Source organism: Pristis pectinata, chromosome 22 (assembly GCF_009764475.1).
Source record: "Pristis pectinata isolate sPriPec2 chromosome 22, sPriPec2.1.pri, whole genome shotgun sequence".
In the NCBI taxonomy this organism is placed as follows: Eukaryota; Metazoa; Chordata; class Chondrichthyes; order Rhinopristiformes; family Pristidae; genus Pristis; species Pristis pectinata.
The window spans coordinates 12,557,365-12,583,794 of record NC_067426.1 but is presented as its reverse complement, the minus strand read 5'-3'; positions in this window follow the sequence as shown (position 1 = coordinate 12,583,794).

Sequence of the window (26,430 nt, the reverse complement as noted above, 5' to 3'; positions counted from 1 at the left end):
ACAACTAACTGGTAGAATAGCTTTGAGGACCTAATGGTCCAGTCCCAATCAAGTAAAACACTATTAATTCGACACACTCAGGACATTGGTGACAGATTTTCTAGACTATTGGATGTTATTCCAGTTATTACACCATTATGCTTTTAACTTACTTTTCACTTAGACGCTATAGAGAAGTGTAATAAGTTTTCCAGTGAACCCTGTAAGCTTAAAGGCTGCTTTGGAGACAGAGCCTTGTTTCTGTACAGGAAACAGAGCCCAGTTAGTTTAACGGGACACATGAAACATCAGACAGTGAACCAGAGGCCAAGCCTTCAGGATTTCCAAAAAATCGGATAGCGGATTATCTATGTCCCTTTAAAATCCTGGAATTCTACATTTTCCAAGTCCCTCCCATGCCTCACCCTTTCTTCCTCTGTAACTTCCTTCTGCCTTACAACTTGCTCAGTGTTCCACACTCATTCCTAGAAACTGTATTGCACCCATTTTGTTGTGCTAAACACATGCAATAGTTGGTGCTAATCCAAATCAGAAGCACCAAAGCAATCACAAAGTTGGGTCATCCGTGCTTTAAGAAAACGTCATCATGAGTTACATTCTTCAAGAGACTTAAAACCTGACCTTTCTGTTTCTCTCACACTGCCACTTGATAGATGGGTAGCAGAAATAACAGTTAAATGCTGTCCTTTAGAACTGAGTCATCACTGAAATAGTGAGGTGGCAGGCAAGGGAACCCCATAAAAAACAGGGGTAAGAGGAAGGGGGTAAAAGCACCTGGAGAGACACCTGTCAACTACCCCCCACCCAAATTTATAGTAATTTTATGTCCTTGCACTGTACTACAAAACAACAAATTTCACGTCATACAAATTAGTGATAATAAACCTGATTCTTATTCTGAGCAACATTTTCTCATCCATTTTCTTGGCTTGAAATCCTGCACTTCCAGAGGCCCAGTTTTAACTAGGCACATAATACGGATCTAACCACTGCAATTCCCTCGGTAAACCAGAGGGAATTACAATTGTTCACCTGCCATGAAATCCTCTCTGTCATTCAGTATCAAGTTCTGTTGGAAATTTACCCTAGGAAGTGTTTTCGGAGTTTCTTGCCAAATCGAAGGTCCTATATAAATCTTGATCCAAGCACTTAACTATGTAAATGTTAAGTTCTCAATGATTAAATGGAAAATTCACATCAACATTCTTAAAAGAAAAATCAAGCTTTTTGTTTAATAAATTTTTGTGTAAATTTTCTGTACTGCTATCCTAACTTTCTCACCAACCAATTTAAAAAAATATACTAACCTACTACAGTAAAATGCTTCTCAGAAAAAGCTGATGAGGTTAACCAACGAAAGCACATAACCAATTGGGCACCATGGCAACAACACACCATGCCCTGTCCTTTTCTTTATGAATTTTCTACTGGTGCAGAATAGGAGTTAATGCATAAATATCAGGCAGGAGGATATAATACAGGAGAGATGAAACGAGTAATAAGTATTACCAAAAATTATAAGCTTTCTTCAACATCCTGTGTTTTCTGGAGCCATAATCAGGTTGCAACTTTGAATCCCAGTTTATGCAGTGCTGGTTAACAGCTAAAACCAGCAAACATCTACTGCTCTGATGCCTGGCCTGGGGGATTGAATCAGGAAAGCCCACAGCAGGATAGATTGTACACAGTGAACCTGCAGTGTGGGGAGCAGGAGGAGCAGACATGTTAAACAGAATTGCTACCTTCTGTTCAATACCTTATGTTCCCAACATACATGCCCTAGTGGGAGCAAAATCTCAAAGGTAGTTGAATTATTCATTTGTTGGGATCATATCGAATGAGTCTATTCAGTATTGGATCATTTTTTGACTGTTTTTATTCTTCCACTTCCCCATTGCAAAATGACTTCATTAAAAGTTGATGACAATCATGCTGGAATCAAGTCTCACATTAGAATCATGTCACTACCAAGCATTTTTCCCCAATGTAAACAGAGAAATAAGACAGTGCTTTAAAAGGCAGACTGAGAATAAGTAAAATGAAGATAATTGTGAATTCTCTGCCTGTCAGTCAAACAGCATTAAGCTTAACCCTCACTGACCCCACCACACCACAACATTCCCTAGGTTTTTAGAGAATGCTCCTCTTCCTGATCTTTTACTGTTGGTAAGGAGCAATACCATCAGTTTAATTACAACTTCTTCAAACTCCAAAGAGTTGTTGATTAAAATTCTGAGTGAAAAGCTTATAACAGATAGCATTTTTTTCAATTTCCTTTTGGAAGAAAGTGCAGCAAAATCTCTCAATCATCTTTAATTACAAAAGGAAAGAATTATATATAGAGAGTAGTTCATAGCATCAGACAAGACGAATTATATCTAAGAGCCAGTGTCGTTATGCAGCAGTCAATCTGCCCCCATGGAGATTCCCTCAAGCAAGGCTTTCTTTTAACTCTCTCAGATATAGGCATCATTAGGAGGGCCAGTACTAAATGTGGACTCCAATCCCCAGTCTCTGTTTGTCATGGCATGCATGCTAAGGAGTTATTACTTTTCCTTAGGCATTCCCTTGGGATCAAGGATGACTTGCTTCCATTCCATTTCTTTGTGTTCTGAGGTGACTGATGAAGCCAATGTGGGAACAATAGACTCTTCCACCAACGGGGCAGATTGTGAGGCTGTGCATTTCGTCTACCACTTACAAAGGGCTTCTGTGTGCTCCAGAAGTATGGCTTTGAAATGCAGATTGTGTGACCACTTTGCAGAGCACATGCATGCAGACTGCAAGAACAACACCGAGCTTCCTGATGCCTGCCACTTTAATTCTCCATGCCATTCCCACTCTGTTATATCCAGCTGCGGCCTCCTGCACTACTATAACAAGGTCCAATGCAAACTTGATGAACAACACTTCATCTCCTGTTTGGGATTGTTGCAGCTTCCAGACTCAGCATTGTATTCTCCAACTTGTGATAACTCACATTCTCTGTCTATGTCAGAACCGGCCACTTTTGCTGTAACTCATCCCTCTGTGATATTGACTCTGTTTTTTAACCATCTCCTTTAGCACACTCTGCCCTGATATTCACAACACATCACACTTCTCTGTCACCCTCCAACTGCCACATTAAGAACCCATTCTCACATCTAATCTGGCTTCAACCCACCACACATATTCCCTTTGTTATATAATCCCTCTCCCCATCATGTCTGCAACTGAAAAATAACTTTCTTTTCCCCTCTCAATCTCAGTGTTGATGAAGGGTCTTTGACTCCCAAGCAGTAACTCTGTTTCTCTTTCCATAGATGCTGCCTGAGGGTTTCCAGCATTTTCTGTTTTTGTTTCCGATTTCCAACATCTGCAGTTCTTTTGGCTTTCAGCCACAAACCCACCAGTTTGGGATGCATGCCATCGGCTGGTTCTGGGTCTAGATGGCTCACTGTCCAAGTCCTTGCCTTATCTTTCATTATCCAGAGCCTTCTTAGTTTTTGAAGTGGTATGGATTTGTTATACTTCTTAAAAATTAATTTAGCATTTGTCAGCAGCATTAAATTTTCATTTTTGTAATATTGGCACAGATTGCAAGACTTTAAAGAATATTTATTTTCAATCAGCTTCTGGTGTCATTTCCTTCACCCAGGGACCCACCTCACATTAAGTACTAATTTACTGCCCCTATAACTACAAAATCATGAGATTGTACAATACAGGTCTTGATGGATCAGTAAAGGTCAACCGCAGTTACACAATTACAGACAGTTTGTCAACCAAACAAAAAATGAATTCTCTGACTGGGAGCCTAATATATGATTGATACTCTGCAAATACACAGCCAATCACAAAAAGAGAGGAGTTAAATTGCATATTGCAGTGGCTGGTCCTCTGAAATGCCATGCCAATGAAGTAAATTGAACCCAGTTTCAGAAATGGACTACATTGTGCCACTCATTTGTCTCCTGCATGTTTAGTTGATGAGCTCAAGGACAACTTTCATTTTTTCCAGAAGTAGCTACTTTATGATTGGCTACAATCACTGAATGTCAATCACAAATTAATGCATTTTAAAATAAAAGATAAATGCAAAAAATCCAAAATCTACATTGAAAAATACTGTGGATATATCCTTGGAATTACTAAGAAATTAAACATGTATTTCCAGCATTGGTCAACATTAAAATAGTACAGTAACATGGATCAGTTAGCATGTATCTTCAGGGTCAAGGATTGAAGAATCAAAGATTGTGGAGTCAAACCTCATCTCAGGAACTGAACCACCAGTAACAAAGGAAAAGAGAGATGCACTTATGTAGCTCAAGGTCATTTCAAAGCACTTAATAGCTTCCTATTGCTTATGTTCCACAACAAGCAATCATTGAAGTATTTTGAAAATGTAGCCACCAGAAATGCAAGAAAGAAGGCAACCAATCTGTGCACAGCAAGCTGCCACAACCTGCTAAGACAATGATGGCAATGGAGGAATTTGTTTATGGTTCATCCTTTTGGCGGTCTTGTTGACTTGTTGGGTTGGTGTTACCCCCTGAGTGGTATAGCTGGCCCCCAAATTCAATGAATGGTAAAATTGGGTAGATTAAAAACACTTGCTGCCCAGTGCTCTCATATTCCTGTAAAGTGAATTAGATTAAAATTGCATCCAGAAGGCAGATTCTATTCTGAATCCAAGGTTTCCATTTGGAATGTTTTCTGAACACCTTTAAAATTTCAAAAACAGTCTCATCCACTGTTTAAGCAAATCATGAAACTATGGATTTGCTGCTTCATCATGTCTGTTTCATGGAGAAAAGGATTACTTCACTGTGAGTGTTACTCTCTCTTTGTACCAAGGCTGAGATCTCTCATTAACTAAATGTGCAAACTAACAACTGGGGAGGGTCAGGGGATAAAAACTGAGAGGGGACTCATCCCCCTTGTTGCTTGCCACATTTATCCCTCGAATGACACCCATGTTATGATATAAATGGCTAAATATGCACAGGCTTATTGCACTATACACAAATAAAGGGACTGCATCACATGGATTCAAGCAAAATCAGATATCGGCTTTAAAAGGTAAAATTTGCAAGGCTTTAAGACAAATCACTTAGTGCTTCCAAAGAACCGGCAGGAGTATGATGTGCCTTTCATTTGGCTTTCCTTCTCAGCTGCACGCATCCCTTGTCATGATGCATTTCTTATCATTTGCACCTTCATAACAGCGTGACCAAGGAAACTCAGTAGAGTTCTGGAGACTGATGTTACTAGGGAATGTTTATATTTAAACCTGCTTTGAGCCAACTGCCTTAGGCAGAACTAACGATTTAAATTCAAAATTTAAACTTCTGAATGTTTTTCTGGATGTTCACCCAGCATCACCAGCCACATTGTGCTGCCACAAGACTCACAAACTGCTTCCATCTCTATCAGAAGTCCCATCAACACCAAATATGGACTGGGTGCTTATCATCAGGATGCTTACAATCCTGATTCCAGGAATGGGCCCAGATCAGGGGTGCAAGAAAGGTTGGTGCAGCAGAAACAATTAAATGAGAAGTCAAAGGATTCAGGTCACACATTGTAGGTGTGAAATCCTCATTGAAATTAATGTTACACAAAGAATCATGTATTTTTTCTAGGTTGTTTGGCCAATGAGAATGTATTTATCAGAGAGATAGAGTCAGAGTCAAATTTATTTTGAAGAGGATGGATGTTTTGGAGAAACATTAGATGAGATTTTTGCCTCTGAATTATGTGGGCCAACTTTTGGTCAGGTGGAAGTGGCTGTCTGCCATTACTAAATAGCCTGACATATCTACAGAAAACTTTACACTTCCACTGTTCATTATCTATCTTTTCCTAAGAGGATTGTCTAGTTATTGATGACACAGCGTTGCAACAATTGGCATAGCCGCCTCACAGTTCAGGTTCAATCCTGACCACAGTTGCTGTCTGTGTGGAGTTTGCACGTTGTCCCTGTGACCTACGTAGATTTCTTCCTGGTGTTCCAGTTTCCCCCCACCTCCCAAAGACACGCTGGTGAGTTAATTGCCTGTTGTAAATTACCCCAAAGCGTAGAAAAATGGGAAAAGAATCAAATGGGGAAATCTCATGGATCAGCAAGGAAAAATAAGTTGCAAGCTGTAGAGAAATTAGATGAGGGGGAATGGAACTGATGGACTTGCTCCACTGGAAGCCTAAATGTGCTGTCACAAATAAATGAGTAACCTCTTACTGCATGTGGGTTGAAGGGATTACACAGGTCCTCGCTTAGGGAGAACCATCACTCTATAATAAATACTGCCTGCCAACATAACCATCAGTTGTTGCATTAGTATGGTGATTAGTTACGAGACCAGTAAACGCAGATTAGGTGAGTAACTCTCCTCCTACCTCCCCAACGCCTGTCCACCATCTACAAGGCTCAAGTCAGGAGTATGATGCAATACTCTCCACTTGCCTGGATGAGTGCGGCTTCAATACTCAAGAACCTCAGCACCATACAGGACATAGCAGCTCGCTTGGCAAGCAAACCACTCACAACCATTCACTCACTCCACTACCAACCCACGGTAGCAACTGTTTGTACCATTTACAGGATGCAATGCAGCAACTCACCAAGACTCCTTAGCTGGCCCCTTCCAAACCCACAACGTCCACCAACTAGACGGACAAGAGCAGAAAAAGCATGGGAACACTGCCAACTAGAATTCGCCCTTTAAGCCACACACCATTTTAACACGGAAATATTTTGCTGTTTCTTCACTGTCACTGGGTCAAAATCCTGGAACACTCTCCCTAACAGCATTGTAGGTATACCCACACCTCTAGGTCTGCAGTGGTTCAGGAAGGTAGCTCACCACCACCTTCTCAAGGGCAACTGGGATGGGATATTAAATGCTGGAACAGCCTGCAAAGGTCACATCCTAAATGAATAAAACAAAAGATTCAATTGCCAACATGACTGCTTGAAAAAATCAAAAATAGTTTTTAAAAATTATTGTCAGTATAAGCGACTCTAAAGCTGTCAGATTATTGTAAATAGCAAAATAGTTCCTTCTGGGGAAAGAAACCTGCCGTCTTTACCTGGCGTAACTTCAGCCCCTCATGAGCAAGGTTGACTAGTGAAGTGACTTCACAAGTCCCCAACCCAAAACTGGTTGAGAAGAAGGCCTATCACCATCTCCTTTGAATAACAATGGATTGATAATAAACACTGACTTTCCAATGATTCTCACATCCTATCAATGAACCTTTAAACAATGAATGATAATTAACGTTAATCTGCCAGCCGATGAAGCAATATGGGACCTAGAGCAAAAAGAGGCTACTTAAACAAACTAAACAGAAGTCATGAAACAAAAATACAGTGCAGCAAAGTCTCCTGATAACTAAACAGTGGATTGTTACATGAAGCAAATTATGTGCTTAAAATTAATCACAGTTTTAAAAAGTAAGTGTGGTCTTCATGAGTGATTGGTTGGAGAAAACCACAATCCTCTATTCTGGTGAAGATTTGTGCTGTCTTTATCTGGAGTCTTAATAAGGAATTGTACAAAAATAAAGAGAAAATGGGGCAAGCTCCTTTATATGTATAGATTCCTCCCAGATCGAGCTTCCTTTTTGTTCTCTATCAAATGAAATCCAAAGTTCAAAAAGAATAATTTCCCCAGTTATGTATTTGATTCTTACCTTTTGATGTCAGTGTCCTCTTAGCTTACATGAGAGAACTGGGAAACATGCAATATGTAGTTGAATCTGCATCAAAAGCTTACTCTATCAACTGTGCATGTGTACATTGTGTTATTGGATTTCAGATTCTTGTGGAATTGAGTTGCCTCCACTGATTGATGTATTCCTGGAGATTTTCTCACATGATCCCCTATCTCTAGCAACCTTGCATATTTACTGAGCCTTTTTTTTCCATTCTTACCAATATCTATTTAAGAAGCAAAATTACTCAAAGGATATGAAAAAAAAACATCTTTTTTAAGGCAACTTATTGTGACAGAGTTTGTCTTCACCAGAAAGGAGATGATTGGGTAATCCTCTATCAACCAAGTCTTGTGACTTTAATGTTCTTTATGCCTTGAGCCCAGTTATTTCCCCGTTTTTACTCCAATGCCTTGACAGCACAAATCTTCAGCTACGCAGTGTCAATGATTATCTAATGCCTTTGTGAGTTTTCTGGTTGGGAGTTGCTTTCAGCAGTGTCTACAAAATTAATTATTGGAGACATCAAGGTAGTGACGGGATGCTTGAGGACACTTTCTGAGCCATAAACAGAAAATGCTGTGATCTGGTTCTCCTTCCACGGATGCTGCCTGACCTGCTGAGTGTTTTCAGCATTCCCTATTTTTTGTTCCAGATTTTCCAGCACCTTTTGATTTTCAACATTTTCTGGGTCCTCATTTTGGAGGGGAGTGGAGGGGGGTGGGGTGGGATGGGTGATTAGCTCACTGGACTCAGTGAATTTGAAACTGCTGATTTAGTCATAAATATGGATAATTGAGCAAACCCTGGAAGGTCTCTGGTGAATATAGAATCATTAAAAAAAGCAAAGCAATTAGGCTACAACCATACAGAAGTAAATGATCAATACACCTTCTTTATCAAATACTAAACATTACACAAAGACTGGACAGCATACGTGTTATTTTTCATTCACCTGAATGACTTGCATTACTGACATAAAGGAAACAGATTTCAGTGCAAACGTCAACTATCTGTACATGTAGTTCTGTACTGTAGCTGCCAACCTCATTATCATTATAAGGACTGACGGAGACATTGGGTGAACCCTCGCACAATGCCTTTATTTTTTCAAGGCAAAAGAATTTTAAAAAAGATCATTTAAACAAACAAAAGGAGGCAGTCTCTACTAAAAGTAGATGTGAACAATCACAGAGTACAAAGGTTACATTGGTAGGGTCATTTAAAATCCTAAATCAACAACATCATTGTAATCTGGAGTTAGGAATCTATAGTGAGAATCCTGTGAACAAATGTAGATAGAATCTTGACTGCAACCAATTGTAATATCATATTGAATTCAGGGCTTCTGGGTTTACTTAACACAGCATCTCTTCAGGTTTTTCTAGCTAGCCATTCACACCAGTGATGACCTATTCAAAATTATATATCGTTTTTAAGTATGGAAAACTTTCAATCAGGTTACAAAGTATCTGGTAACTTCTCAGTTGGTCATGAGAAGATGGGGTGGGAGCAGGGGCTTGAGACTGGGCACGTAAAGCAACCAATGGTGGTAGGATGGGAGGAGAAGCTATGGGAGTTAGGGGACAAAGTGCTGAAAAGTTCAGGAAGATATCCAACCAGAATTTGGATTGAGGAGTATTAGCTACAAGGAGAGGTTGGACAAACTTGGATTGTTTTTTCGTCTGGAGCGAACTGACAGAAATATATAAAATTATGAGAGGCAGAGATAGGGCAGAGAGTCAGAGTCCTTTTTCCAGGGTGAAACTAGAGAGCGTAGATTTAAGGACAGAAGGAGGCAGTTTAAAGGAGATTTGTGATGACACACAAAATGCTGGAGGATTTCCTTAAAGGAGATTTGTGAGGCAAGTTTTGTAAACACTGCCATAAATGTGGTAGAAGCAGATGCGATAGCAACATTTAAGAGGCATTTAGACAGATACATGAACAGGCTGGGTATAGAGAGATATAGACCATGTGCAGGCAGATGGGATTAGTTTAATTTGTCACCATAGTTAGCACAGACTTGGTGGCTGTTCCTGTGCTGTACTTTTCTATGCTTTTATGTTTCTAATTGGCGGCTCCAACAAAGAGTCTTCACTAAAATCAGTGTTGTTGGGGGTTGGAAGAGAGAGGCAGCATTTGCAGGCAGTAAGGATGATAAGTAAATTAGACAGAGGAAAAAAGTAAGGACAAAGAAAGGAGGAATAAAGTGATGTTACATAACTATCTCTTTGTGAAAGAGTCAACTTGTTTCTGTTTGTGTTAATGATCCAAGAACCAGCAGGGTCTCTCTTATTTATGATGTTCAACCATTGAATGACATCAAGATGAGCTACAATATAAACAGATGTGGAGATAACAGTAATGAGCTTGGAGCTGACATTGATTCAGCACTGAAATGTGAAAGTACCTCAAAATCCATGTTTCTTCAAAGTGACTTCCTGTGGAATTGGAGTAAACAATATTGTCAATTGGATCATCAATGATGGATTAAAAACTTCTATCATCTTCTTTTCAGCATAGAATCCAACCTATACCTACAATCCATTTTCCAGCATATATAACATCGACTTTTGCATGGGTTAAGGTTTTCTTTGTCTGTGTTACAAATGGCCACTCTTAAAAGCAATGTTGAGGCTCCTTATAGTGAATTCTCAAGAAACTCTTCAGAGGAATATCAACAAATCCTTCAGATACATAAGCAAGCTGCAGATACATTGTTCACAACGCAAGACAAGTTTTTCACTGTACCTAGGTACAAGTGACAATAATAAACCAATACCAATACCAATGAACTAAAACTGTTACAACCACTTCTCTGCTTTCAGTCAGTATTGTAATGTAGGAAATACAGGAGGCAACTTGAACAAAGCAAGTTCTTACAAAAAGTTTTTAGTGATGTTTATAAAGTTAGCACTCTTTCCAGTGAATTTCTTATTGTGTTGCCTGTGGAGAATGTGGAAAGTGAAGAGCCATTTTTCATTTACTTACAGAAGGACTTCTTTGAGATATTTAGCAGTACTGGCCTGATCAGATGCTTCAGTGACCCATACAGCTTCCTGATACAGAATCCTGATCCTGATGAAGGATTAAAGCAACTTTTGGTTTTAAAAAGCCCATTCTGTGGAGCTCAGAGAAACAGGAGAACTCTTTAGCCTGGGAGTTACAACCACTCTATAACCTGCTTCATTCCCTGAGACTTATGCAAGGCTCACTGGCAATGAGGCAAGCTGGCTGCGGAGGCACGGAAGTTAATGAGACTCAAGAACCCAATTTCCATTAGCATTTTATCCTGCACGCACACAATGAATAGTTCCAGGCTAATTTTATAGAATAATTCCCTTCATTACTGATGTAGAATGAGAGGCCATGTATGCAGACTGTCTATTGCCACCACTGCATCTGAAAGTGAGAGGCTGTAAATGAAGGGCAAAATTGAGAAGAAAACGAGTGACAGGCAGAGTAGGATTTGCTGTCATGCTCACGGTAGTCCTTTTATCCTGCAAAGTCAGATTAAACAGCATTTCTCTGCAAACGGTCAGCAGCACCAGTATAAAAGAAGCTCTTTGAATCACAGTAAACAGAACTCATGAAAATTTCCCAATGAATGCAGGATGATATCTTTAAATCCAACGAATGGAGGGTGGTACAAATGGAGTGCATAAATTCAATCACAGTCCCTCAGAGCAATTTAGTCTCCAGTGATGATTAACTGGGATTTACCCAATCATCTCCACTGTGTTTAGTGTACATACACCTGACCCTTTGCTCCTTGGCAGGGGACCCAAGGAAGTGCTGTTAGAAAAATGCTGATCTCTGATCATTTTTGTCCTTCATTTGTTTATAGGCAATTCCATGGCTGGGAGAGAAAGAATCCAGATAAAGACTTTCTGTTTTAACTGCAACCCAGGAAATGACTCACATGATTTACTATCTCCTTTGTGTGCTGGGGTATCTCAACTAAATATGAATGTGGTCCATCAGCTGTTAATGTGTTGTCACTGGTAAACTTAATATGATGTTTTCCTCTTTCATTTAATCATTTTCCCTACTTTTTAATGCATTTATTTTTAGTCAGCCTTGGGTACCTCATTCAAAGGTTGTCATTCGTGGGGGCCTGTAAGCTTGTCACAGAATCATGGCATTTTGCAGCACAACAGGAGTTCATTTAATTCATTGAACTGCTACTTTGAAAGAGCTACCTAATTAGTCCGACTCCAGCTCTTTCCCTGCAGCCCAGCAATTGTCACCCCTTCAAGTATTTATCCAATTTCCTTTTGAAAATCACTGTTGAATCTGCTTCTAACACCTCTCAGGTTACGTGTTCCATATATCAACTCACTGCGGAAAATTCCTCATCATCGTATCTTTTGTTCTTTAGCCAATTACCTTCCAACCACTGTTACGTTTCAGGCTGTAGTCTCTCTAAAGGTTTGAGCTTTATTCATGTGCCAATGAATATAGTGGTGCAAAAAACTTTCCTTGAGTTACAGTGTAAGTCCAGAATCAGCAGTGAAGTGACTGCAGGTGGGAATGTAACCTTACTCCATCGTCCATCTGTTTATTAATGGGATTACATTGAGAGAGAAAGAAGGTGTTTAGATCAAATGTACCATCTCAGAGTTTCTGTCCTCTGCGGGACTCTCCTTCCACCTTTCTTCATCTCATTTGATCGCCACCTTCCTCCACTGAGTATCTAACTAGCTTCAGCGACTCCCTATGGTAGCAGGTTCTGTGTTCTGACCACGCCGGCCAGATAAGCTGCTTCAAAACACTGGTTGGATCCAAAACATCCAATAAAAATGCTCTCACGTTTGAAAACTGCCACATTTATTTTGGTCTGAATTAACATTCAAATTATTTCCCACTGATTCTAATCTTCAAAATTAATTTATCATTTTTACAGCAGTTTAAATTTATGACTCTAATTTCCATCTTTTATTCCACCCTTAGTTTTCAATATTGCAAAAGTTCAATCACTAGCAATATTCCAATTCATGGAGGAAGCTCATCTTTAAAAGGAAAGATGTCCTTCATCAAATCCTCTCAGAAGCTGTGTTGAAGATACTCGGCAGTCAGGCACATTGAACCAATGGCCTACCACAGGATTCAAGGCCTTTACGTGGAGGCTGTGAGACGTAAGATGGCAGCAGCATTGACATGCCAGCATGCTAACCTTTGCCCCCGAGTTTTCATCCCCTTTCCCCTCACATGACCCATATCCACCACATTTCTTGTACATCCACATTCACTGCTCAAAAATGCAGTTTTTCCATGCTGTGCTGCTTTTGATGTCTGGTTTTATGCAAAAACAAAACTCTAAGGAGAACAAAGGCTTTGTATTGCTGCTACTAGTTTTGGTTGTAAAGCTTAAATTGATGTAGTAAGATTTAGGGCAAGTAGAGTATATGCAATTTTGCCACTTACAATTCCCCAGTCATACCATAAGTGATGTCTGTCACTTATCATGCTCTGGTTCTCATCCGAGTTAGGCAAAGAGACATTTAGAATAGATATTTATTTTAAATATTGAGTAACTCTATCCATTTTACTCTAATGTCATGATGTCAGCTGTGACTCAGTGGATGACTCTTCTGTCACCGCATTAGTGGCTCCAAGCTCCACTCCAGTGACAAATGCAGAATCTTGCCTGGCACTCCAGTGTAGCACTGAGGGATAGCTGCACTGATCACCATCCCATCTTTCAGATGAGACATTTAACCAAGGCCCCATTGACAGGTAGATGCAAAAGGTGACATGACAATATTTCAAAAGGGAGGAATTGCAGTTACAGTGTCCTGGCCAATAGTCATTTCTCAAGTAACATCAGTAAAGCAAATCAAGCAAGAAGCTTATTTGGACAGCTCCAAAAGGAGACTGATATTGCACACATTTCTGCTTGCTTTGACACCCATTCAAAAATTGGTTTCCTCCTTTTTTGGCAGGATATTCATTCTCCCTAGCAATTTTCTTCTGGTGCAAAACCTCAAAATGACGTCAACAGCAGCACAACATACTTTATTGTTTGGAGTGAGATTTTCAACATCATCAGTTTGAAAAACTAATTTTTCTTTCTTACTTCTAACTAGCTTTATACAAATCCCATTTCCCTTCAAACCATGCTATTTAAAATGCTGACACTCCATTCTTTGTCCTCACTCAGATCTATGCCTCCTACAAACTTAAGTTCATATGTGTCAGGGTCATCGTCACATTCAGGATGATTTCAGGCCACTGCTGCTGATTTCTGCCACCACTCACAATTTCTTGCTCACTGCTGCATTAGAGAGGTCACTAAAATTCCACACTCAAGGAGAAGCAACTCCATTACTCTTAGTTCAACTGCAACAGGAGGGAAAGTGTGCACAGGCACTTGCTTTGTAAGCTTCCCCAAAGTGGAGGCACTCAGAAACTGCACTCAGGTCATTACAGAGATCTCCTGAGTGACTTTCCACCAGGACCTCCAGGCTGTAGCTCTGGAAGATGTTGACCACTGTGGCCCTCCTGTACTCTTCTGCAATCGTTTCTGTTTAGCAGCCTGTACTGATTTTCTCTGACCCCCATGGGAGCACTAACCCAGCACACTCAGCTGCTTCATTCCATCACTGCAGTATCCTTACATTCATGGCAACAGTCCCCTGTTGCTGAAAGAGTATTGGTTTTATTGAGGTTTATGTCTTTAAGAGCTGCTCGCAAAGATAGCATCTGGTGGGCTATATGCTGACAACTACAATTCCTGAATAGGGAAAGCCAAGAGGAAGCTGGCAATATCCACTTCAGTCAGGTGTTACACAATGAAACCCAAAAGCGCTGTTTGTAAAATCTCAAACTTGTAATCCTCATTCTTTGTCTGATATTCACAAACACTGATAGGATTGTCCACAACACAGTTTCCATACCAAAGCAATGGCACGGAGTGATTTCCAGGCCATTTTCCAGTTAGGATCTCCATTGTGTTTGTAGACCTTGTAATGAACCAGTTTGCTACCGCAGATCCTATATTACAATCATGCCTACACTTCAAAAGTATTTAATTGGTTGTAGAGATCTTTAGAATGTTCTGGGATCATAAAGGATTCCATACAAATCCAAATCTTTCTCACAGAACCAGAGAATCCACTGGAAGCTATTCAATCTCTGCCAATTCCTTGTAAGAACTAACCAATCAGATGCATCAGCCTGCTCTTTTCCTTTTGAGGCTTGTTTCCCATTTCCTTTTGAAAATTATTACTGAATCTTCTTCCCCTAACATTTCATGACCTGTATTCCAGATAGTAACAATTCACTATGTGAAATATTTCTTTTCATTTCACCCTGGGTCTTTGGTTAATTATTTTAATTGACTTTTCTGTTCATTGACTGCTGTTCCGGTTGAAACAGTTTCTATCAATTTTTTCAAACCCCTTCAGGTGCTCAATCAAGAGCAACCTTAGCCTTCATGGTCACTCCATATAATGGTAGTTCACATGCCTCATGCCACTCTGACACTTTTCTCCCACCAATATGTTGTAATGTGTCACATCCTTTATCAATGCATCACTGACAACAGTAAAGAACTTGCCACTGGAGGCAGGCACCAAAACAATAAGTTTCTCAAGAGCCTCACTCCTCCTTATCTCTGTCATCTCCTCCACCTCTGAGATTTCCCTCAACCCCAGCCTCTTGTACATCCTTTGCCCCAGCAATGGTTGCCAACCCTTTAGCTGTCTGGACCCCAAGTTCTGAATTTTCCTCCCTACTTACATCAGCCTTTCTATTTCTCTGTTATCCTTTAGAATGCATTTGCAAATACAATTTTTGTCCTATTATCTCCACCTCATGTGACTTCATGTCAAAAGTCATTTTATAATTCTCCTATCAAGCACCTTGGGATATTTTACTATATCAAAGGCATGATATGAATGGAAGTTTTGCAGTTTACTTACCCTTCAAAATCATTCACTCCTATGCTGGAGTAGATTTTTTTTGGCAAGCTCTTATTCAGCTTTTTTTTCTGTTCTCTACTTGTAGATCTTAACAGCTTATTAAACCAGAACCAATTCTACTCATCTCCTCCCCTGCTGTGATCCGCACCTCTTCTTAGGCAGTCTCCAGAGATTGAGGTCGACTTGCTTCCACTCCAGTTTTGGTATTGGTTATTGGTATTGGTTTATTATTGTCACTTGTACCAAGGTACAGTGAAAAGCTTGTCTTACAAACCGATCGTACAGGTCAATTCATTACACAGTGCAGTTACATTGAGTTAGTACAGAGTGCATTGAGGTAGTACAGGTAAAAAAACAATAACAGTACAGAGTAACAGTAGAGAGTTTTGTGGGTTCCTAGGAGGCTAAAGTAGCCAATGTAGGAACTACAGACATTTGAATGGACGGGGCAGAAGATATCTGCCACAATAGTCGGATGAGTAGTTTGTTAGTGCACTCCTTCCACCACTTACACAGGGCCTCTGTGTGCTTCCACTGCCTGATCTCAAGGTTCTCAATACCATTCAGAATGCTCCTTCTCCTCATCAAGCAATCATCGGTCAGAGGTTCTCAAGAATCAGTGGGGATGGTGCACTTAGCTTTGAGGACATCTCTTAACCTTTTTCCTCTGTTTACCTGATCATCTTCTTCCACAAAAGAGTTCAAAACAGGTAATGTAGTCAATGTGGCCTGTGAAATGTCACTGACTTAGAGTAACTAGGGCCTCAATGCTGGGGATGTTGGTTGACATCCTTCCAACAAATTTGGATGATTTTGTGATGACAGCATTAATTTTATTTCTCTAGTGCATTGAGATTTCTGCTGTAGAAAATACATGTACAGGAGCATATAGGAGGGCAAGGATAACTGCTGCCCAGTACACCATGAGTGTAGCTCCAGGTCTGAGGCCTTGATCTTCAAATACCCTTTTCCTCAATTGACCAAAGGCTGTGCTGGGACTTGGAAGAAAGTGGTGAATTTCATCATCAGTACCTGCCTCTACCGAGAGTTGGCTCTCGAGATTGGGAAGTGGTCCACGTTTTTCCAGGGTCTTGTTGTGATCCTTTATTGTCAGAAAGCAGTGTAGTACAGCAGGGGTAGGTTGGTAGAGGACCATGACCTTGAGGATGTTGCACATAAAGCCCATCCTCTCATATGCTTCAGTGAACAAGTAGCTGATGCGTTGGAGCTTGATCTCCAAGCTTTGCAAACACAGACATTGACTGCATACTACAACTTGATGACTGTGGTTTGGATGACCTCAGTTCAGGAGTATAGTCACGGCAGGTTGAAGTTTCCCACTAGTTGTGAAGATTCGTTCCACTCTCGTGGGGAGTTCATTGGAGGTGGGTGCAACATTGCAGCGAGAAAGATTGAGAAAAGAGTTGGGGCAATGACACAGTATTGACACCAGTCTTCAGTGAGATTGGTTCCATTGTAAACCCATTGTTTAGTAAATGGGTTTACAACAGAACATCAATGGAGCAAAAGTGAGAGGGAGATGAACTTCAGTGGGCATCTGAATTTGAAGAGGGTGGTTCCACAATTCCTCCCAAATGATGGAGTCAAGAGCTTTAGTAAATTTGAAGAAAGTCATGGTGCTGCTCTACACAGTGAAAATCATATCCATTTTGCCTCTAAATGAACAGAATCTGCATTGTGATGCATCTAAAGATCAGGAGTCAACCATGGCTCAACCAGTGTTCCCTGTTCCTCTCATTCAGGAGCCCATAGTTTTGAACCCACTCCAAAGATTTGTACACAGGATCTAACTCCAACAAGGGGCAGCTGCACCACCGAAGCAGTTGGCCTTCAGAGGAAGTATTGTACAAAGCATCCTGTCTGTCCTTGAACATGGATATCAAAGGTGTCCTGGCATTATTTTAGAGGAGTTATCAATAGCATCCTGGCCGATATTCATCCCTCAATTAACACCAATTATTTGGTGGCGTATCACAGATGTTTGCAGGAACTTGCTATGTGCAAGATGATCTGCTGTGTTTCCTAAACTACAACAGTGACTATATTTCAAACATACAGTATTGGTTGTAAAGCACTGTGTATCTGCAAACTTTTTTATAAATACTGCTAGCTTGAAATGATCAACTACTGAATTGGGAACATGCCTAAATTGCTCAACACATCACAAGAAATGACCTTCAAATGTAACTGAGGAGTTTTAGAATTTAATGCAAATCTAGCTGGAGAACAACTCAAAAAATTCTTATTCACGTCAGGATATTAAACTGATCCAAAAGAGCATAAGTACCACAGTAATTAAATCACAAAAGATTTGATCCATTAGATAATTTAAAACAACCATTAAAATCCAAGCAATGCCACATTTGCTTAATTAGTTTTAGACATGGAAGCGATCATACTTGCTCAGCTTGACTTAAGTCAGAATATAATGAATAATATCATTGAAAGGAAACCAAGAACATCGAGCCGATATTTTTGAATCAATGTGTATGGCAAAAATGTTTGTCCATAGTTTTATAACAACCCTCAGCTTCACTATCTGGTTAAAAATGTTCTTGAGTTTTTAACATATCTTTGACTTTATCCTATCTTGTCACCCTTCTGTGATTGTGATATATAATATTGTCCTTCTTCTTTCTCCTCATGTCAGCAGCCTTTGACATGATTCATCAACCCATCTTCTTCCAACACCTCTATATTGTCGTTCAGCTAGATAGGATTGCACTCACCCAATTCCACTCTTATTTATCCAGTCACAGCCAGAAAAATCACCAGGAATGACTTCTCCCATCCATGTGGTTACTCCTAGTGACCCATCGGAAGTATTCTTGAGTACTTTCCTTTTTAAATTACAGACAGCTTCTTGACAACAACATCTGAAAACAAGGATGCATACTGAAGTCATCCAGCTTTGCCCCAGTAGCATCTCTCTTGACTGTTCCACTGTCTCTAAATTGTCAGACTGCTTGCCCAACATCCATGACTGGAAGAGAAAAAATTTCTTCCTAACACATAATGGAGACCAAGGTGTTCATACTTGGTCACCAATGCATGTCCCCTAGTCATTTAGTCCATCCATCTTCCTTGCAATTACCTGAAACTAAACCAGACTGTTCATAACCTTAATGTTATATTTTGAGACTGAGTTGCTCTTCAGATCACACATCTATGTCCTCCCCTATAATCATCCATTAAGAGAATTCAGAAGAACCTTCTTTACCTAAAGAGTGATGAAGGTGGAACTCACTACCACAGCTGAGATAGTACAGATGCATTTAAGTCATGATTGGGCAAGCACGTGAGGGAAAGAGGGTAATGTTGAAAAATGTAGATAAGGAAAGATGGGAAGAGGCTTGAAGTGCCAGCATCGATTGGTTGGGTTGAATGGCCATTTCAGGGCTGTATAGCCTATGTAGTTCCTCTATAACACTGCCCGACTGTGTCCTTGTTTCAGCCCAAACAAGAAGTTGTTACCTGCTGACATGGCAATTCAGTCACATTTCTGGCTGCCCCCTCTACTTTTTGTAAACTGAAGGTCACCCAAAACTCTGCTGCCCAAATCCTAACATGAACAAAGACCTGATTGCAAATCATCTTGAACTTCCTGAGGCACATTGGCTCCTGTTTGAGCAACACCTTGCTTTTAAGATACACATCCTTGTTTCAGATCTCCCCATGACTCCACAATTCTGCCCCCCACCCACCATTGAGATCTCTGATCCTCTGAATAATCTGTGCTCAACCAGTTCTGGCCTCTTGATTGTCCTCAGGTTTAATTCCTTATGCCTGGGGCCCATGCTTTAAGATGACAAACCCATAAACTCTGAATTTACCTCACTAAACCTCTTGGTCTCCTTTCTTCCTTTAAGACACTCTGCTTCTTTGACTACATTTTCAGTCATTATTTCCTAACATATCTTCTTGTGACACTGTCTGAATTTTTGTTTGGTAACACTTACTAAAAGTGTCTTGAAAATTTTGCTATATTAAGTACATCGTACAAATGGAAGTGGTTGCAGTCATTCAGTCACTTATTGAATTTATTGAATCTGTGCCATTGCAACTGTCTGTCCACATTGTCCTAGTGTAAATATTCCAGGAAACTAGGCATAACCATTTCTTTTTCTTTCATGTAGACATGACAAGGAACCACAGAAAAGGTGGAGGTTAAAGTTACATACTGACATTTGATAACAAATTAATGACATCCATGAAAGCTGAGTGGGTTGCTTCAATCTATCCACCATGGGAAAGGTCAGACCAGGGGTTTGCAGCCTCCCTCACTGATTACACTTCACCACATATGTAAGTTAGTGAACTTGTGATGCCCCATATCCTCCATGTCCAGAATGAACAGCAGTCCAACATTAACACGACATGTGGAAACCCAAAACTCAATTGTCAAACCTTCAGCCAAATCTTTGATTAGCACCAACGATGTGGCAGATTGGATTTGCGTTATCGGCTCAGTATCTGGCTGTATGGTGATTGTTGATGTGGCCACAAAGGTTTACTTAGCACATCAATTAAGATCATTGCTGAAACAGTTAAAAACAGCATCACCTGCCTCTCTCCCCCACTACTTGTTCAAATCAATCACAAATTTGCCAAATTAGTCCTACATTCAACATCACCATTGTTTTGGTCATTACAAAATGGCAGCAGTGATTTAAAGAGTGACTCTGGTAGATAGTAGATTGACGCTGGAAGGGTTACAGAATGGAATTAGTGAGTTAAAGATCATAATGGTATTATTTTGAATATAATAATTTTTCTAATAAACCAGACAGCACATCCCTCAAAAATCATTCAAACAGATTAACTAGTCATTTATCACATTGCTGTCTATGGGACCTTGCTTTGTACCTGCCACATTTTGCACCTTTGAAACAGTGACCACTGTTTAGAAGTACTTCACTTATTGTAATGCACCAAAGGACACAGTTGAGGTTCTAAAAGCTGCTACATTAATGCAGGTCCTTTTGTTTCCCAGACTAACCCTACTTGCTGACAGATTTCCAGGCCATTAAAGAGCTTCTTTTGCCCTTTCATTCAAAGCACCATTACATATTTCCTTCTATTTCATGCTCTGTGCAATACAGGTCCTCCCTGGGTTATGAATGCCCAATTTATGTACAGCCTGTACATACCAATCAGAGTTTGGGAGACCAGCGGGATGGATTTGCCAGCTGTTGCGGGGCTACAAGCATCTTCTTCCAGGTGGGAATGGGGCATTTCCTTATGCCTTCTCTCCCCACCACCCTCCTCCCCCAAACCACAACAATTGGGGGCTGGGTGGAGCCGAGCAGAGCTGAGAGCACTCAGCAGATTCACTCGCTCACTCACTGAGTCAGTGAGGCCAGCTGTTGGCCCCTCTTCCTGTGCCTTCTCATTCACCCATCACAGCTACTTCTGTGATACTCTCACACACACTGTTTTTGTTCATTTGTGACTTGCAAATAGTTTAGGTTACAAGCAGTTCTCAGGAACAGAACCCTGATGTAACCTGGGACTGCCTGCAGTCAAATGAAGAATTATTTACCAGAAATAATAGTTTATAATTTAGAAGAGAGGGCCAGAAATTTATCGTTCATTTTACTGGATGAGAAGATGATTACAAAGAGATTTACGGAATTAGGAGCTTCCATTAGAAAATTGTTTCCTCTGGTTTATAAGCCACACGTCTAGAAGAAGAAAAGGGACAGATACAAGAAGATTTATTTTCAAGCAGTGTGTTGATACATCATGGAGCTCTTAACCACAAGTAGATTATTGAGACAGAGAGTGCGACATCATTTGGAAATGAATTGGATAGGTATTTAAAAAGGAGATAAGTAAAAGGATGAAGGGAAAGGACAGGGAAATGAATCACTTCAGTTAGAGAACCATCACTGGGGACACAAATAGATAGTCCCTTCCTCTGCTGTAAATCATATGATTCTATATATCCTTCACTCTTGTCAGAAACCTCCATAATTCCTTGTTGCCCTGTGAAACTAAACATGTTGTGAGCTTCAGTGAGCAGACCACACAGCACCTCAGAGGAGAGCATGGTGAAACCATGGCACAAATTGCACAACAAATTCAAATTTATTGTTCTGCTCATGATTCCTTCATAAAGTCACGCACCAATCCCCCATGCGTCAGCATGCTTGTTCCGCTGTTCTATTTGCTATTTCTGATTCAAAAGTGCAGCCTCCTAAATCAACACAGGCCCTTTCATTTTGTCAAGTTGTTATTTGAGTATATATCTAAACTAATATAAAGATCATTAAACTATTTCCCCTGACCTGAACAGCTCTGGGTAATTGCATTTTTATATTAAACACACTAGTGACAGCATCATTAATCCTTCAGTGGTGGGGTGGGGAAAGGGAGGTGCAGTGGGAGGTGTGTGGAACTGTCCAGCCTTGAATTGATTCTGCAAATAGTGAAAAAAAAGTGGAGGTAAGAAAAGTAAATCCATTAGACAGACAAGAAATTTATACAAGGCCTTTCATAACCTCAGGGCTTTCCAAATCTCTTTACAGCAAATGAAATGCTTCTTGTTTTTGACACGGAAATGTAAGAGATGTGGCCCTCAAATGCACAAAACTCACTCAAACATCAATAAGATAAATAATCATATCATCTGATTTAACAAAATTGTTTAAAGCATTGGGATTGGGTGAAAATTATGGGAAAGGATGATGGGGGGGGGGGTGTGTGGAGGGTGAAGAAAAGAGAGAAATGATCTCGCCACAATGGGAGCAAGAGGATCTCCAATGTCCAAGACCACAGGAAATTACAGAGAATTGTGAACGCTGCCCAGTCTATCATGAAAACCAGACACCCCACCATTGGAGACACAGGAAACGACAGACACTGGAATCTGGAGCAACAATCTGCTGGAGGAACTCAATGAGTGAAGCAGCATTCTCCCACAGATGCTGCTCGACCCATTGAGTTCCTCCAGCAGATTGTTTGTTGCTCCCCTCCACTGACTCTGTCTACACCTCCCGCTGCCTCAGGAAAGCAAGCAACATAATTAAGGAGCCCTCCCACCCCACTCTTTCTCTCTTCTCCTCCCTTCCATCGAGCAGAAGATACAAAAACTTGAGATTATGTACCTCCAGGCTCAAGGACAGCTTCTACCTCACTGTCATAAGACTCTGGAACTGACTTCTAATATAATAAAGATGAAACCTTAATCTGTCAACCTACTTCGTCATGGCTTTTACACATTATTTGTCTACCTGCTCTGCATTTTCTCTGTAACTGTAACACTATATTTTGCATTCTGTTATTGCTTTTCCCTTTGTATTACCTCAATGTGCCTCTGTATGGAAATGATGTGTCTGGATGGCATGCAAACAAAAGCTTTTCAATCTCGGGATCTCGGTACATGTGACAACAATAAACCAATTACTAATGAAGGACTTCCAGACTTCTTTGTAACGGTAGAAGTGACCCTCCTCCCCAACTCCTGTGCACACAGAATCCTTCAATAATGCTTTGTCACCTGGGTCTCCAGGAGCCCGGGATTTGAATCCAAGTGGACTTGTTAGTCACTGACCACACCTTTGCTCACAACCAATCCTCTGGCTAAAATTGCAGAAGGAGTTCCAATCACATTAGTGAAGCCAAACTGCTTATTAATATCATTCCTTGATTCCATCACATCCAGCTGCTCAAAAAGATCAGGGCATAGGTTGAGGTAGCAATGTCACTGTGTGAAGCTAATCCAAGGGCGTTTTCTGGTGGTAATGAAGTTCAATGTGTGCTAGGACATCAAATTTTTACAATTTATATAAAAGACGAATGAAGACACTAAAGGTTTGGTTGGTAAATTTGCTGATGACACAAAAATAGGAAGGAATAATAAGTTATGAAGAAGAAATAAGGAGAGTGAAGAGAGATATAGGGTTAAGTGAGCAGACTGGGACTTTCCTCTGGAACCTGAGGAGCAACTTTGTCACCCAGAGACTGGTCCATATATGGAATGATCTGGCAGAGAAAGTGGTTGAGGCAGGTACAGTAACAACATTTAAAAGGTCCTTGGACAGGTACATGGATAGGAAGGGTTTTGAGGGAAATGGACCAAACGCGAGCAAGTGGAACCAGCTTAGATGGGAATCTTGGCTGGCATGGACCAGTTGGTACGAAGGGCCTGTTTCCATGCTATATGAGAAAAAAAGTGCGGGCAATGATCTGCCAAATGGAATATGATGTGGAAAAATATGAAATTGTCCATTTAGCAGGAAAAATAAAAACAGAAGCACCTTAACTGAGTAGTGAGAGATTGCAGAGCTCTATGATGCAGAGGAATCAGGGTATCCCAGTGAATAATTCACATAAACTTAGAATCCATGGACAGCAAGTAATTAGATAAACTAACGGAATGTTATTGCTTATTGCTGAGGGAAGTTAATCCAAAAGTAGGGAAATTATGCTTCAGTATTGGTGAGAACACATTAGTCTCCTTGCTTAAGGAAGAATATTAATGCATTAACAATTCAGAGAAGGTATACAAGACTGATACTGGAACAGATGGTTTGTCTCATGAGAAAAGGTTGCAAAGACTGGGTTTGAATCTGCTGAATTTAGAAGAATGAAAAGCAGCTTGGATAAAACATGTAAGATCCTGAAGGGGTCTCGACAGGGTGGATGTGGGGAGGATGTTTCTTCTTGAGGGATCTGTGTAAAAATAATGGGTCACCCATCTAAGACCAGGATGAGGCTTTTTGTTTTATTCTCTAAGAATGTTGTCAATCTTTGGAACCGTCTTCCTTAAAGGACAGTGGAAATAGAGTCTTTGAATGCTTTTAATGCAGAGGTTGATAGATGGACACACAAGAGCCTGCAGATGCTGGAATCTGGAGCAAAAAGCAAGCTGCTGGAGGAACTCAGTGGGCCAAGCATCATCTGTGGAGGCAAAGGGATGTTCAATGTTTCAGGTCAAGACCCTGCATCAGGACCATAGAGGGAAGAGAGCCAGTAAAAAGAGGTGAGAGGGAGGGGTGAGGCAGGGGCTGGTAGGTGTGAGGTGAAAACAGATGAGGTGGGGGATGATGGGTGGATGGATTCAGGTCGGGGAGTGGGGAGTGGGGAGTGCTGAGACACATGGTGGGTGATACATGGAAACAGATAAGGGAAAAAAAAAGGAAAAGAAATATTGGGCAAATGGAGCCAGGAGGTAAAGGGAGGGGGAAGACAGATGGAACCAGATGGGGGAAGGGATAGGAAAGGTAGGCCAAGGGAGAAGAAACCCATGTGGATAGGTGTGTGGGTGATGGGCAGATGGAACAAGATGAGGGTGTGTGTCTAGCAAATCTGAGGTACAGCGGAGTGGGCGGGTGGGATGGGAAGGTTTAACAAGGGGAGGGAGACCCCAGGTGCACCAGTAGGACTGGGAAAGGAACATGGGGGTTTGTGGGTTACCTGAAATTGGAACATTCAATATTCATACCATTGGGTCATAGGCTACCCAAGTGTTATGTGAGGTTGATAGATATTTGATATCCAAGGGGCTTAAATATTAATATACTTGTCATCAGATCAGCTGCATTCTTTCTCAACGGCAGAGCAGACTTAAAACACTGAATGGCCTATATTAAGTACAACCTTGTACGTGCCTTCACTGTTTAGTCCATGGAGGAGAGTGTCGTAGTGACTCTCAGCTTCCTAGTTTCAGGATTAATCCAGGCGACTGCTGCCAATCTCTGCCACATCTCAAACAAGACAGACGATGACAAATTTCTTCATCTAGAGGGTACACAAGAGCACGAGAAGTTGAATCACTGAATGTATTCAAAAGAGAAATCAACAGATTTTTAGTTATTAATGGCATCAGGGATATGGGGTCATTGTAGGATCATGGTCAGTCATGATCTTACTGAAGCACAGAGCAAGCACAAGGGGCTGAATAGTCTACTCTTGCTTCTTTTTCTTCTTTTCTTTCTTATACACTGTTGTATTAGGGAGTCACTCAAACTCCATATTCAAGATGATGAGACTTTATCTATTTTTTCCTGTAGCCCATAGGTGTAAGTGGAGCAGACATAGACATTTGCCTGTGATGTAGGCTTCGCCAAGCTACAGGCATTAGGAGATTGCACTTACAGAGACCTCCTTCGCAACCTCCTGCCTGAAGCAACAGGCTGAACCCCTGGAGGGTCACTACGATCCCCACGCTGAGGAACATACCTTCAGTGGGCAATGTTGCTCACCAGCTTGTCCACATCCCTCTGATCTCTGGAAGCACTCTTCCACTCCCCAACCCTACCTCCCTTCATTGGTACATCCATCCATTGTTTGGCAATCCTTCCCAGAACCAGGAATAGTGCAGAATATATAGTATAACTTCCTTTTAAGAGCTCAGCACAAAGATTTACCTGCTGTGTCAACCATGAAGACTTGGAACACAATGATAGAGAATGCCACACTCAAGGCAGCAGCTCCAGTTTCAGTGTATCTTAACAACACTGTTTTATAAACCTCACAACTGAAGATTTCATTCATTACACGATTTTCACAAATAGCTCTAGGAAAACCCACAATATTGTCTTAACATTAAAAAGACTATTAGAACAAATTCTAGGCCCTGGCATCTGATCTAGTGTTTTAATATCTAACCAACGGTATAACCTCAGTTACATCTTTGATCTGAAGTTGATAATTCTGATAGACTCTCTGATGAAGCCTGAATTTATGGATTTAATTCAGAAGCAAGACATTCCAGGGTCAACAATGTTAACACTGAAGCATGTGAAAATGAAGAATGGACAAGTTTTAAAAT